The following is a 10148-nucleotide window of genomic DNA, read 5'->3' as shown; positions in this document are numbered from 1 at the left end:
GAAAAGTTTGTCTCATGAACCTCCCCTCAGGCCTCCAAGGTCCATTCCTTTCTTGGCCCTTCCCCTTTCTACCATCTTACTCCCAGACACATGTGTTCCTCCCAGGAGGCCTGCACAACCCTGGCCAGTGGGTTAGAGGGGAGGACATGACAGAAATCAGACATTTTAAGGTAGGACTTCCAGTTAGCAAGTCCTTCCTAACCCCCTCTCCGAGGGAAAATGTTCAGAGGAAAGTCCCTGTTGGAGTGTGAGGAGAGCTGGTCAGGGCATCAGTCTGCCTGGGCTGCCTGGCATGGCCATCTAGCACAAAAATTTCAGCCTTCCATCAGCTACCATCAGCAGGAGATGATTTTGAAGGCTTAAGTCTTCAAGCATGGCAGCCTCCTCTGAGCTTTCCCTGCCTGTGAGCCTTACCCAAAGCACCCTGCTTCTGTTTGCATTCAGGCCCAGGAGGGTTCAATGAGGGGGGTCCATGAAATAAATGCCTGCTGCTCTGCTTGGGTGGGCCAGGCCCTGCCAGCTGCCTTCACTTTTGGCTGCAGAAAGCCTGCCAGGCTGCAGTGTGCAAGGGCCTGGAACAATGACTGGTAGCATCAGCTATTTTAATGCAGAGTTAGGCACACAATCCTTGCTAAAAATAAATACAAAGGAAAACCCCAAAGTAGCTAAGCCTATTTTAATACCTTTTATTTTTCTTGTTCCTGGTTCTTTTGTCTTCTCCTTGGGACTTTGGAATTGCGTTTCACACAGGGCCCACCCTGAGTGTTGTCAGGGCTCCCATCCATGTCCTGGTCATACAGCCCCGTCTTGATCATGGGCAGAAACCCAGTCAGAGGGAAGAAAAGGGACGCGCCAATGACCATTTCTGTGAGTGTAATTTACATTAAATAGAATGATGGCACCACCTCTGAGACAGGGTAACTAAAAGGGAGCCTAGGGCTAGGAGCCCTCTTCTACTGCCCCTCCCCCTTTGCACGCTACACAGCACCTTCAGAGGGAGGAACAAAGCACCAGCTTAAGAAATGGCTATCAGATGATAATGTCCTCCTTCTGATAGGAGAGAATAAATCTGAGTACGTTTGGATTCCTGGGGGCATCACTATTTATCTTTTCAGAAAGAAAGAGGGGTGACAACCTTTGGGAATATCTACATAGACTGGCACCAATTTCTTTTCTCTGGGGACTGATCTTCATCCACAGAGGTTCAAAGCGCTAGATTCCACCTGGTGTGGTATCACAGATATTCTCTGCTAATTCCCACCCCTACCTTCCCCACAGCTGATAAGTTGAAGGACAGGCCCCTGGTCCAATCAGAGTCTCCTCCCAGGAAATTGGAACAGGAGAGAGACAAAGTCCAACATGTAGACCCCCTCAGTGAGTTTCTACTGACTGCTCTTTTCCAAATTATGGGTCATACTTTCCTGTTTGCAGGCCTAATGACTTTGTCATTGTTGTTGTTGAACATTGGCCATTTTAGATAATATCTTGTAGCACCTTTGATTCCCTACCTGCAACACTGTTGTTGTATTTTGTTTGTTTAGTGGCCAGCTTGGACAAATTCTATGGAGTCTGTCTTCCACACCTCACAATGGTTACTGATAACTCTGCTCAGTTTTTATCCTTCTACTGTTTATTTTTGTTATCTTTTTTTTTTTTGGTACCAGGAATTGAACCCAGGGGTGCTTAACCACTGAACCACATCCCTAGCCCGTTTTATATTTTTATTTAGATACAGGGTCACAGTGAGTTGCTTAATGCCTCACTAAATTGCTGAGGCTGGCTTTGAACTGGAAACCCTCCTGCCTCAGCCTCCTGAGCTGCTGGGATTATAGGCATGCGCCACGATGCTCAGCTTCTAGTGTTTATTTTAAGCCTAGGGACCATCCTTGTGAGCTAGTGACTGGTCAGAAGTTGATCAGAAGCATTTTTTTTTTTTTTTTTTTTAGATATATATATTTTTAAGTTGGCAATGTACCTTTATTTTATTTATATGCAGTGATGAGAATCAAACCCAGTGCCTGACACTGAGCCACAATCCCAGCCCGAGCAGAAACCTTTTGAGCCAGTAAGGTCTGCACCCTTTGTGAATGTATCTGTGTGTAGACTGGAGGGAATGCATTCAAAACCCAAGCATTTTACAAGGGTGACCCAGCTTTTGCTTTCTGCTGGGCTCTTCTGTGTCTCCTCTGCAAGCATGCAAGGTGTGAGGATGTGTGCAGAGCCAGGGCCTTCTCTCTCCTGAGTGTGATGCAGACTTGTGCACGTGTGCAGCCTTCTGAACCCCTGAGAATGGGAAGGAGTTTACCCTCCGATAAGAAAGTCTCTACCCTCTTCTCCACTAGCCAAAGAGCTAGGCCATTTGTCACCAGAGTTTGGTTCCTTATTACCAGGGCCTGTACTTGGATGTCAGGCATAGCCCAGGAACCTGAGCTCCACTGCTGAGGTGCTGAGAGGAACATGGGGGCCTTCCTGCTCCCAGGCCGTCCCACATAGCCTCTCCCTTCTCCTCCTGTTCCTCCTTAGCAGTGCATTGGTAGGGACCTCGAGAAAGGAGAAATAGACCCAGTTCAAAACTACAAGAAACAGGTAGGGGGGGATGGGAGATGGTTGACTCTGGCAATGTCCTAGCCACCCTGAGCAAGACAGAAGGTTGATTCCAATGGAACAGAGGGCTGGAGCAGGGGCGGGGATGTTGGTGGGCAGAGCATGGGCCCTGCAGGATGGAGGAGTGCCCCAGTTTTCCCTTGTGTTCCCCCCAGTAAACTAGTGACTGGTCACCGCGGAATTCCACCTGGACATTCACAGTTTGGTTCTTTCATTGGCGGAATTTCTGAAAGATTTGTATGTTACTCTGTTGTGATTTTTTCCCTTTATATGTTTATAAAGCTTCCTCTTAGGTATGCGTTAGATAGAGGACATTCACACAGTTCACATTTTTTTTCCCTTTGTGGTTCTGGGAATGGAACCCCCCAGGGTCTCACACAGGCTGGGCATGCACTGTACCCACGAGCTCTACCCTCAGTCCAATAGTTCAAAATTTAAAAGGGGCCTAAGGGAGCAAAACACAGTGGTGCATCCCTATAGTCCCAGCTACTTGAGAGGTGGAGGCAGGAGGATGACTTGAGCCTGGGAGCTCAAGGCCAGCCTGGACAACATAGTGAGACCCTCTCTCCTAAGTAAATAAATGAGAAAGGGCAAAGTGTATTCAAAGACAAAGGCCCTCCCATCCCCAGGCCCCAGCACTCTGGCTCAGCTTGGTCTGTGGCACCAGATACTCTTCTGTGTTCCAGTTGAGCAGTTTCAGTTCCCAGGTGTGTGGCAGACATTTCCCTGAGGTGGGATAATGGGGCACCTCCATCCCCAGCCCTGGAGGCAGGACTGTGCAGATGACCATAAGCCAAGGCCAGAGGAGAGCACAGCTGAACTGGGCCTAAGGGCTGGAGAGAGACCAGGAGCAAAGGGTGGGTCTCTTGGCTCTGACTAAGTGGTAGGGACAGGTGTTGGCTGCCTCTTGCTCATCTGTCTCCCTGAGAGCAGAGAAGCCACTTGCCTTTCTTGGGCCTCAAGGGGTCTTGAGCCTCATCCTCCCAGAGAGCCCCACAGCTCTGCTCAGCCTGCCCTCAGGCCAATCAGGGACCTCAGGTATTGGGAAATCTGTACTTGGTCTGACTCCCCGCATCATATAGGACCTAAATCTGTCCCACGTGTATGGCGTCCTCTTTTGCCATTTGGGTTGAGAACAAATGGCAGTTGTACTATGGTGGAGTTGGTGCTTGGGGAAGTTGGGTCAGGAAGGGGAGTTGGGTGAGGATTCTCCCTAGTCAGGTAACCTGTTCTGGCAGAGGCTTGTCCCATCTTGAGGGTGGCAGCAGCTGTCAGGTAGATTCATGAAGGAAACCCTGACACTAACGGAGAGGTGAATTGTGGCAACGAAAGTGGTGGTGAGCCAATCCAGCTCCTTGCCTGGGGTGGCCTCTGTCTAGGTTCATCAATTATGACTGCCCTGGCTGTGGAGGGTATTTGTGGTGTCTGCCTCCCTCTGACCTTGGGGTGCTGCCCACTGGGTAGAAGAGGGGAGAAGAAGGAAAAAGGGGGGATGGAGAAGTGAGGAGATGGAGAACCAGCTTTTACTTAAAGATACGAACCTCTTTTTTTTTGGTACTAGAGATTGAACCCAGGGCTGCTGTACCACTGAGCTATATCCCCAACCCTTTTTATTTTTTATTTTGAGATATGGTCTCGCTGAGTTGTTGAGGGTCTTGCCAAGTTGCTGAGGCTCGCCTCCAACTCATGTTCCTCCTTTCTGAGCCTCCTAAATTGCTGGGATTACAGGCATACACCACTGCACCCAGCCAAAGGGCAAATTCTTGAGGCCTGAGTCCCTGGTGACTGATTGGAGTACACTGGTTGGTAGATGGCCCAGGGCATGGGGATAGTTAGACCCTCCTGGTGTGAAAGGGCATATATGTGTGGTTTCCTGGGTATAGTTCTAAAGGAAGAAATTTAGGGCCTGGATAAAACATAACAAGTTCTGCTGACTGCAGGGAGGTGTGAGGAGGCCTGAGACACCTTCCAGAGCAGGCCCTCGTGGATGGTGAGTGACAGAGCCAGAACATGAATGGAGCCTCCTGACTTGAGTGGCCAGGAGAGCTTCCTCTCCTCGTGGAATATCTGTTTCTGGCCCAGAAAGGAGTCCTCAGTGAGCCTCAATACTCAGTTACCAGCCACACAGGAACATATCTTTGGACATTGCCAGACAATAGGGAGAGGACAAGTGAGGAAGCCCAGAGCACTCAGAGTCCTAGGTGGATGAGGGAAGGTGGAGGAGAAATCAACAGCTTCAGGGCAGAGGGTCTGGGCTATCTCCACAGTCCCCTGAGCCCAGGCTATCTTTGGGTTATGACCAGAGAAAGTTCCCCTGGAATCCTTCTTAGCCTCATGGCCAAGACTCTCAGGGGAGATTTCTAGGTAAATCACTCTTGGTCCCACTTTACTGATGAGGACACTGAATCTCAGAGAGGTTCAGCGACTTGCCTCGGGTCACGTAGTGTATAAATGGTGAAGACAGAGTCCTTCACCCCAGGATTAGGAAGTAAGAAGCACCATAAAAAGTCCTAGCTCGGAATGGTTGTGGGTACCCCTGTAATCCCAGCTACTTGGGAGGCCGAAGCAGAAGGATCACAAGCTCAAGGCCAGCCTGGGCAACTTGGGAAAACTGTCTCAAGAAATAAAAAAGGACTGGGGATGGAGCTCAGTGACAGAGAGCCCCTGAGTTCAATCCCCAGTATCAAAAAATAAAAGGTCCTATAAAAATCTCTTTATGTCTCCAGCTTAGCTCACCCCTGCTAGACAGCCTAATTCAAAATAAGTGTCAGGGACTATGGATGGAACAAATGAAGAATAAATTAAAAATTATAAAGAAATCTGTTGCATGAGGGACTTTCTGCCCATGCACACGGTGGATAGGATCCATCTCTCTTCAATGGGCTCTGAGCCTCCAGGTTGCAGGGATCTGGGGTGGTAGGGAAGACAGGTAGGGCAGTTGGGTGGTTCCCACCTGAGACCCCAGGGCTGGCAGCCCTCTTAACAGGCTTCCCAGGGTTCCACCCCCACCCTCCTCCAGGTGGGCCTGTGTATCACCCCAGGGTAGGCTGGGGCACCAGGGAGGGGGAGGTTTCCTAAATGGGAGTGAAGAGGGCCCTGCCAAACCTCAACAGTGACTTCTGACTCTTCTTCAGTAAATAAAGGGTGAGAGGGTGGGGAACAGCTCAGTTGGTAGAGTGCTTGCTTTGCATGCACAAGGCCTTGGGTTCAATTCCCGGCACCACCAAAAAAACAAAACAAAACAAACAAACAAAAAAAAAAAACAAAAAAAACAAGGGGTGAGCCTGTGTGTGTTCCACTGGCTTTTTGGATTCAATGAAAAATTCACAAAGTTCAGAGATTTAAAAACAGTGAGTGAGCAGTAGTATCTACTTACAGATTCCTACCCAGCACCAAGGGGCCCAGAGAAAGGCAAGGCTTGAGTGGTTATGTTGGGCTCAGGCTGGTGAGCCAAGATACCATCCAGACGTCCCTTGGAATCCTGGAGCTGTGATGTCTTTTCATTTATCCCCCAGTGCCCAGAGAGATGCTGCACTGAGTTCAGTAATGCTGTGAGCATGTGTGGGTGAGAGTAAGAAATGGGATGGTGTCCCCAAGCCAGGCAGGATGAGCAAAGCCAGAGTCTTCACAAGGAACACCCATTCTGAACAGAGACAACCTGGAAGGCCCAATGAACCTGAGTTGTCCAGATGAAACATGGAAAACAACCAAAGAATCTGCCTTAGGAGGTGGGGGTGCAAGAGGGGAAACTGAGGCAGAAAGGGGCCCAGGTGCAGGCCGCACAGCCCTGAATCTGAATTCCTGTTTGGGCTGGATGCAGAAGGAATGGAAAAAAACAAGGTTCAGAGGGTCTTTCCATACAGAATGTTTTAGATATCTATCAGGTAAGTCTGGCGCAATCATATCTACCCTTGACCTTTGTGTTAGTCAGTTTTCCATTACTATAATAAATACCTAAGATAATCAATTTATTACAAAGAAGAGGTTTATTTTGGCTCCAGTGTTGGAGGTTTCAGTCCTTGATCCCTCAGTCCTATTACTTGAGGCCTCTGGTGGCACAACATGAGCAATCATGTGGTAGAGCAAACCTGCTCACCTCTTGGTGGGAAAGCAAAAGAAAAAGAAAGTGGGAGCTGGGTCTCATTATTCCCTTCAAGGACAGCCCCCAGTCACCTAAAGTTATCCCAGTAGGCCCCACATCTTTTTTTGTTTTTGCTTTTGAATTGAACCCAGGGTCCTTTACCACTGAGCTACATTCCCAACCCCTTTTATTTTTCATTTTTTATTTGAGACTGGGACTCGCTGAGTTGATGATGCTGGTGTTCAGCTTGGAATCCCTGAGTCCCTGGAATTTCAGGTGTGGGGCCATTGCCTCTGGCTAGGTCCCATCTCTTAAAAGTTCCACCACCTTCCTACGGCCCCAAGCCTGGGACCAAGTGTTTAATACATGAGCCTTTACGGGACGCTTAGACAAGTTATAGCAGCCCCATAGCCATTTTTTCCAAGGAAGAATTTAATTTACAAAAGGATTCATATATCAAATTATCTGTACTATTATAATATGTACTCTAATTACAAAAGTGATTTGCCTACAACTTACTCCTTGAGGAACATCTCATTTCAAATTATCCCTGTTTTAAAGAAGACCATCAGCTTCTGCTTGTCTCCTGGGTGGAAAAGATCTTTCACTGAAAGTTTAAAGCAAAGTTTTTCATGATGTATCGAATAGTGACAAAAATCAATGTGGGAGATAGGTGCACCTGGGAATTCTAAGCTCTAAGTCCTACTGGGGGACTTCCGAAGGTAACAGAGCCGCTTTCTCCCTCATGATCAGTCAGGTAAGCGGGCGGCATCTCACCCATTGTGCGGGAAGTGCTCGCTGTAGGGTCCATAGGCGGAAGACCGAGGCAGGAGGACGACCAGCAAGTGTCCTAAGGTCATACAGTGACCCAGCTCGGTTCGCAGGCTGGTGGCCTGTTGACTCACGTCCGGAAGAGGGACAGTACGACAGTCAACCTACCCCACCAGTGCAGCAGGTGGCTGGCCCACCGCTGACATCCGCATCAGACTTGGGTCCCGCGCTCCGCCAGGTGGCAGCGGGCTGGGGCGCGGGAAGGCCAGGTGATGGCGCTCGCGCGCCCTCTGGTGGCCACCACGCGCGGCACCCGGGACCGCGAAATCTCTAGCCCCGCAGCGGATGGGGGTGACAGCGGTCCGGGGACTCTGCGCGCTGGGGCCACTGGGGCTCGCTGCGGCGTTTCCTTACTTACAAAAAGGAAGTATATGTGTGGTAAAACCTAACTTCTGTGAAACCACTGGGGACACCTGGCCCTTTGGGGAAGGAGTGCCCTCGCGGCTCGTGCCCGGGGCAGGAGCGGACGGGGACAGCCATGCGGAACGGAAATGGTGGCTATTGTTGTGGCGTCGCGTAGCTGTGTTCCCGAGGAGCCCGCGGGTTGGGAGCGCAGCCTCTGGATTCCACCCGGCTGGGGCAACGAGTACCCTCCGCCCCGGACGCCAAGGCTCCCGGGCCCCGCGCGCCGCTTTGTTCGGCCGCCCCGCCCTGCCCAGCCCAGCCCGAGGGCCCCGGGGGAGCGCCAGGCACAGACCCCGCGCCTCTTCGCAGGGTCGGTCCCCGAGGAGAACAGCGGCTGGACAGCGGCTGGCGTCAGTGGCCCAGGAGTCGAAAGAACTGACTGAAAGTCACATCAAGGACCGAACTCAGATCTGCTGGGGCCCGGCGGGCGCCCCAGGCCTCTTCAGACCTCCTGGGCTTCCTGCGCCCTCCCGCAGCCTCCGCGCCATTCCTTGGAAGGCCCAAGGCAGGAGGTTAGGAAAGGGCCGCCCCGGTCGCTGGCCTAGCGAATGAATTCCCTGGTTTTTCAAATCGCCTCTGTTTATGGAATCCATCATAGGCGCCGCTTTCTGGACTGTATAATCTGAGGAGAGTGTCACTTATAGTGCTCCTTATGCGTTCGTCCCAGCTCCTAGCTGTTGGCCAGGCACTTCTGTGAGGCCAGCGACAACCGCGAGGCAGAATTCGCGCAGGCGCACAGCTTGGGCCTTGCTCCGCAGTTCAGGCAGCAGCGAGGCAACTAGCGGACAGCTGCAGAAGGTAGCTATAAAGGGTGCTGAGCAAGTGCCCCTGGGAGACTTCAGAGGAAGGGGAGCTGGCTCTGGGACTGGGGAGCCCTTAGCAGGTCCTCTGTTTGACTTCACTCTCCAGAAGCTGGCACAAAGTAGGTGCTCCGAAAATATCTAAGTATCTTGTTGCATGATGGCGTGGGACCTGAGCTGTGTAGGCTGGGCAAAGATAATGAAGATCCAACGGGATGGTTTGAGCCTGCAGCAGGAGTTTAGAGTGGGTTACAGGGCAAGAGGACCTGCCGGAAGACCAGCTTGTGTGGTTGCAAAGGGGGTTGGCCAGGTGGAGATGAAGCTGAGGAGGGCTTAAAGGCTGGCAGAGGGGCTGTTAGTCTGTTTGTGCTGCTGTAACAAAATGGGTAATTTGTAAACAACAGAAATTTATTTTCACGGGTTTGGAGGCTGGTAAGTTCAATATTAAGACACCATGGGTTAGGTGTCGGGAGGACCTGTTTCCCACTATCAAGACGGCACCTTGTTGCTGCATCCAGAGAGCAGGCGTGCTGTGTCCTTACTTGGGAAGGGAGGAAGTCCTTACTTGGACTGCTCCAGGGCTAGGGGTGTAGGTCAGTGATAGTGCACTTGGGCCCTGGGTTTCATCCCCAGCACTGTAAAAAAAAAAAAAAAAAAAAAAAAAAAAAAAAAAAAAAAAAAACGTATTCTACAATATTGAGAGAGAAGGAAAGAAACCTAGAGCTCTTTTTAATCCCATTCATTATGACTCTCAAAAGCCTCACCTCTTAACTGTTGCATTGGGGATTAAGTTTCCACATGAATTTTGGAAGAGACACCATCATTCAAAGCACAGCAGGGTCCCAGAAAGTAGTAAGGGCACGTTTAAGTGGCCCCTGTGAGGGTGGGGCAGAGGCTGGATGAAATAAGCACTGATGCTAACAGTCAAAAGTGACAGTGAGCTGGGTGCCATGGTGCATGCCTGGAATCCCAGATACTCAAGGCAGGAGGATTGCAAGTTGGAGGCCAGCAACTTTAGCTAAACCTTGTCTCACAATTAAAGGGAAAGTGGGTGGGGAGGGGGCTGCTGACCAGTGGTAGAATACTGGCTTAGAGTGCTTGAGACCCTGAGTTCAATCCCCATGAAAAAAATAAGACAACCGAGTATTACAGTAAGCCCTCTTTCCATCCTCTGCAAATGTTTGGTAGACCCCTGGGCTGGGGCTTGTCTGTGAGCAGAAGGAATAGCTGGTGTCTTTCAGCCTGAAGTGGAAGGAGGGACCCTGACTCCTTTGATGGCTCCCACAGAGGCAATTGCACCTGGGAGGAAGGTCATGTGAATACTTGTCAGTCCACCAGTGTTCACTGCTGAGAACCAGGAAGGGTTAAAACAGAAGAACAGCAACCAGTTCTGAAAGGCCCACCTCACTGCTGGGTGTGGTGGTGCA

The 10148-nt window shown here is 50.6% G+C and overlaps 1 long non-coding RNA gene across 1 annotated transcript; it reads right to left on the bottom strand.

Annotated features, from left to right (window-relative positions):
* Positions 1 to 7096: 7096 nt before the first annotated feature.
* LOC306641580 lies at positions 7097 to 8270 on the bottom strand. The gene is made up of 2 exons (XR_013758204.1): positions 8214 to 8270; positions 7097 to 7271 (listed from the first exon to the last, which is right to left on the bottom strand). It is a non-coding gene; the product is annotated as an uncharacterized lncRNA (long non-coding RNA).
* Positions 8271 to 10148: the final 1878 nt, after the last annotated feature.

Source organism: Sciurus vulgaris (assembly GCF_902686455.1).
Source record: "Sciurus vulgaris genome assembly, chromosome: 12".
Classification (NCBI taxonomy): domain Eukaryota; kingdom Metazoa; phylum Chordata; class Mammalia; order Rodentia; family Sciuridae; genus Sciurus; species Sciurus vulgaris.
This window is presented reverse-complemented; position numbering and strand designations above follow the sequence as displayed.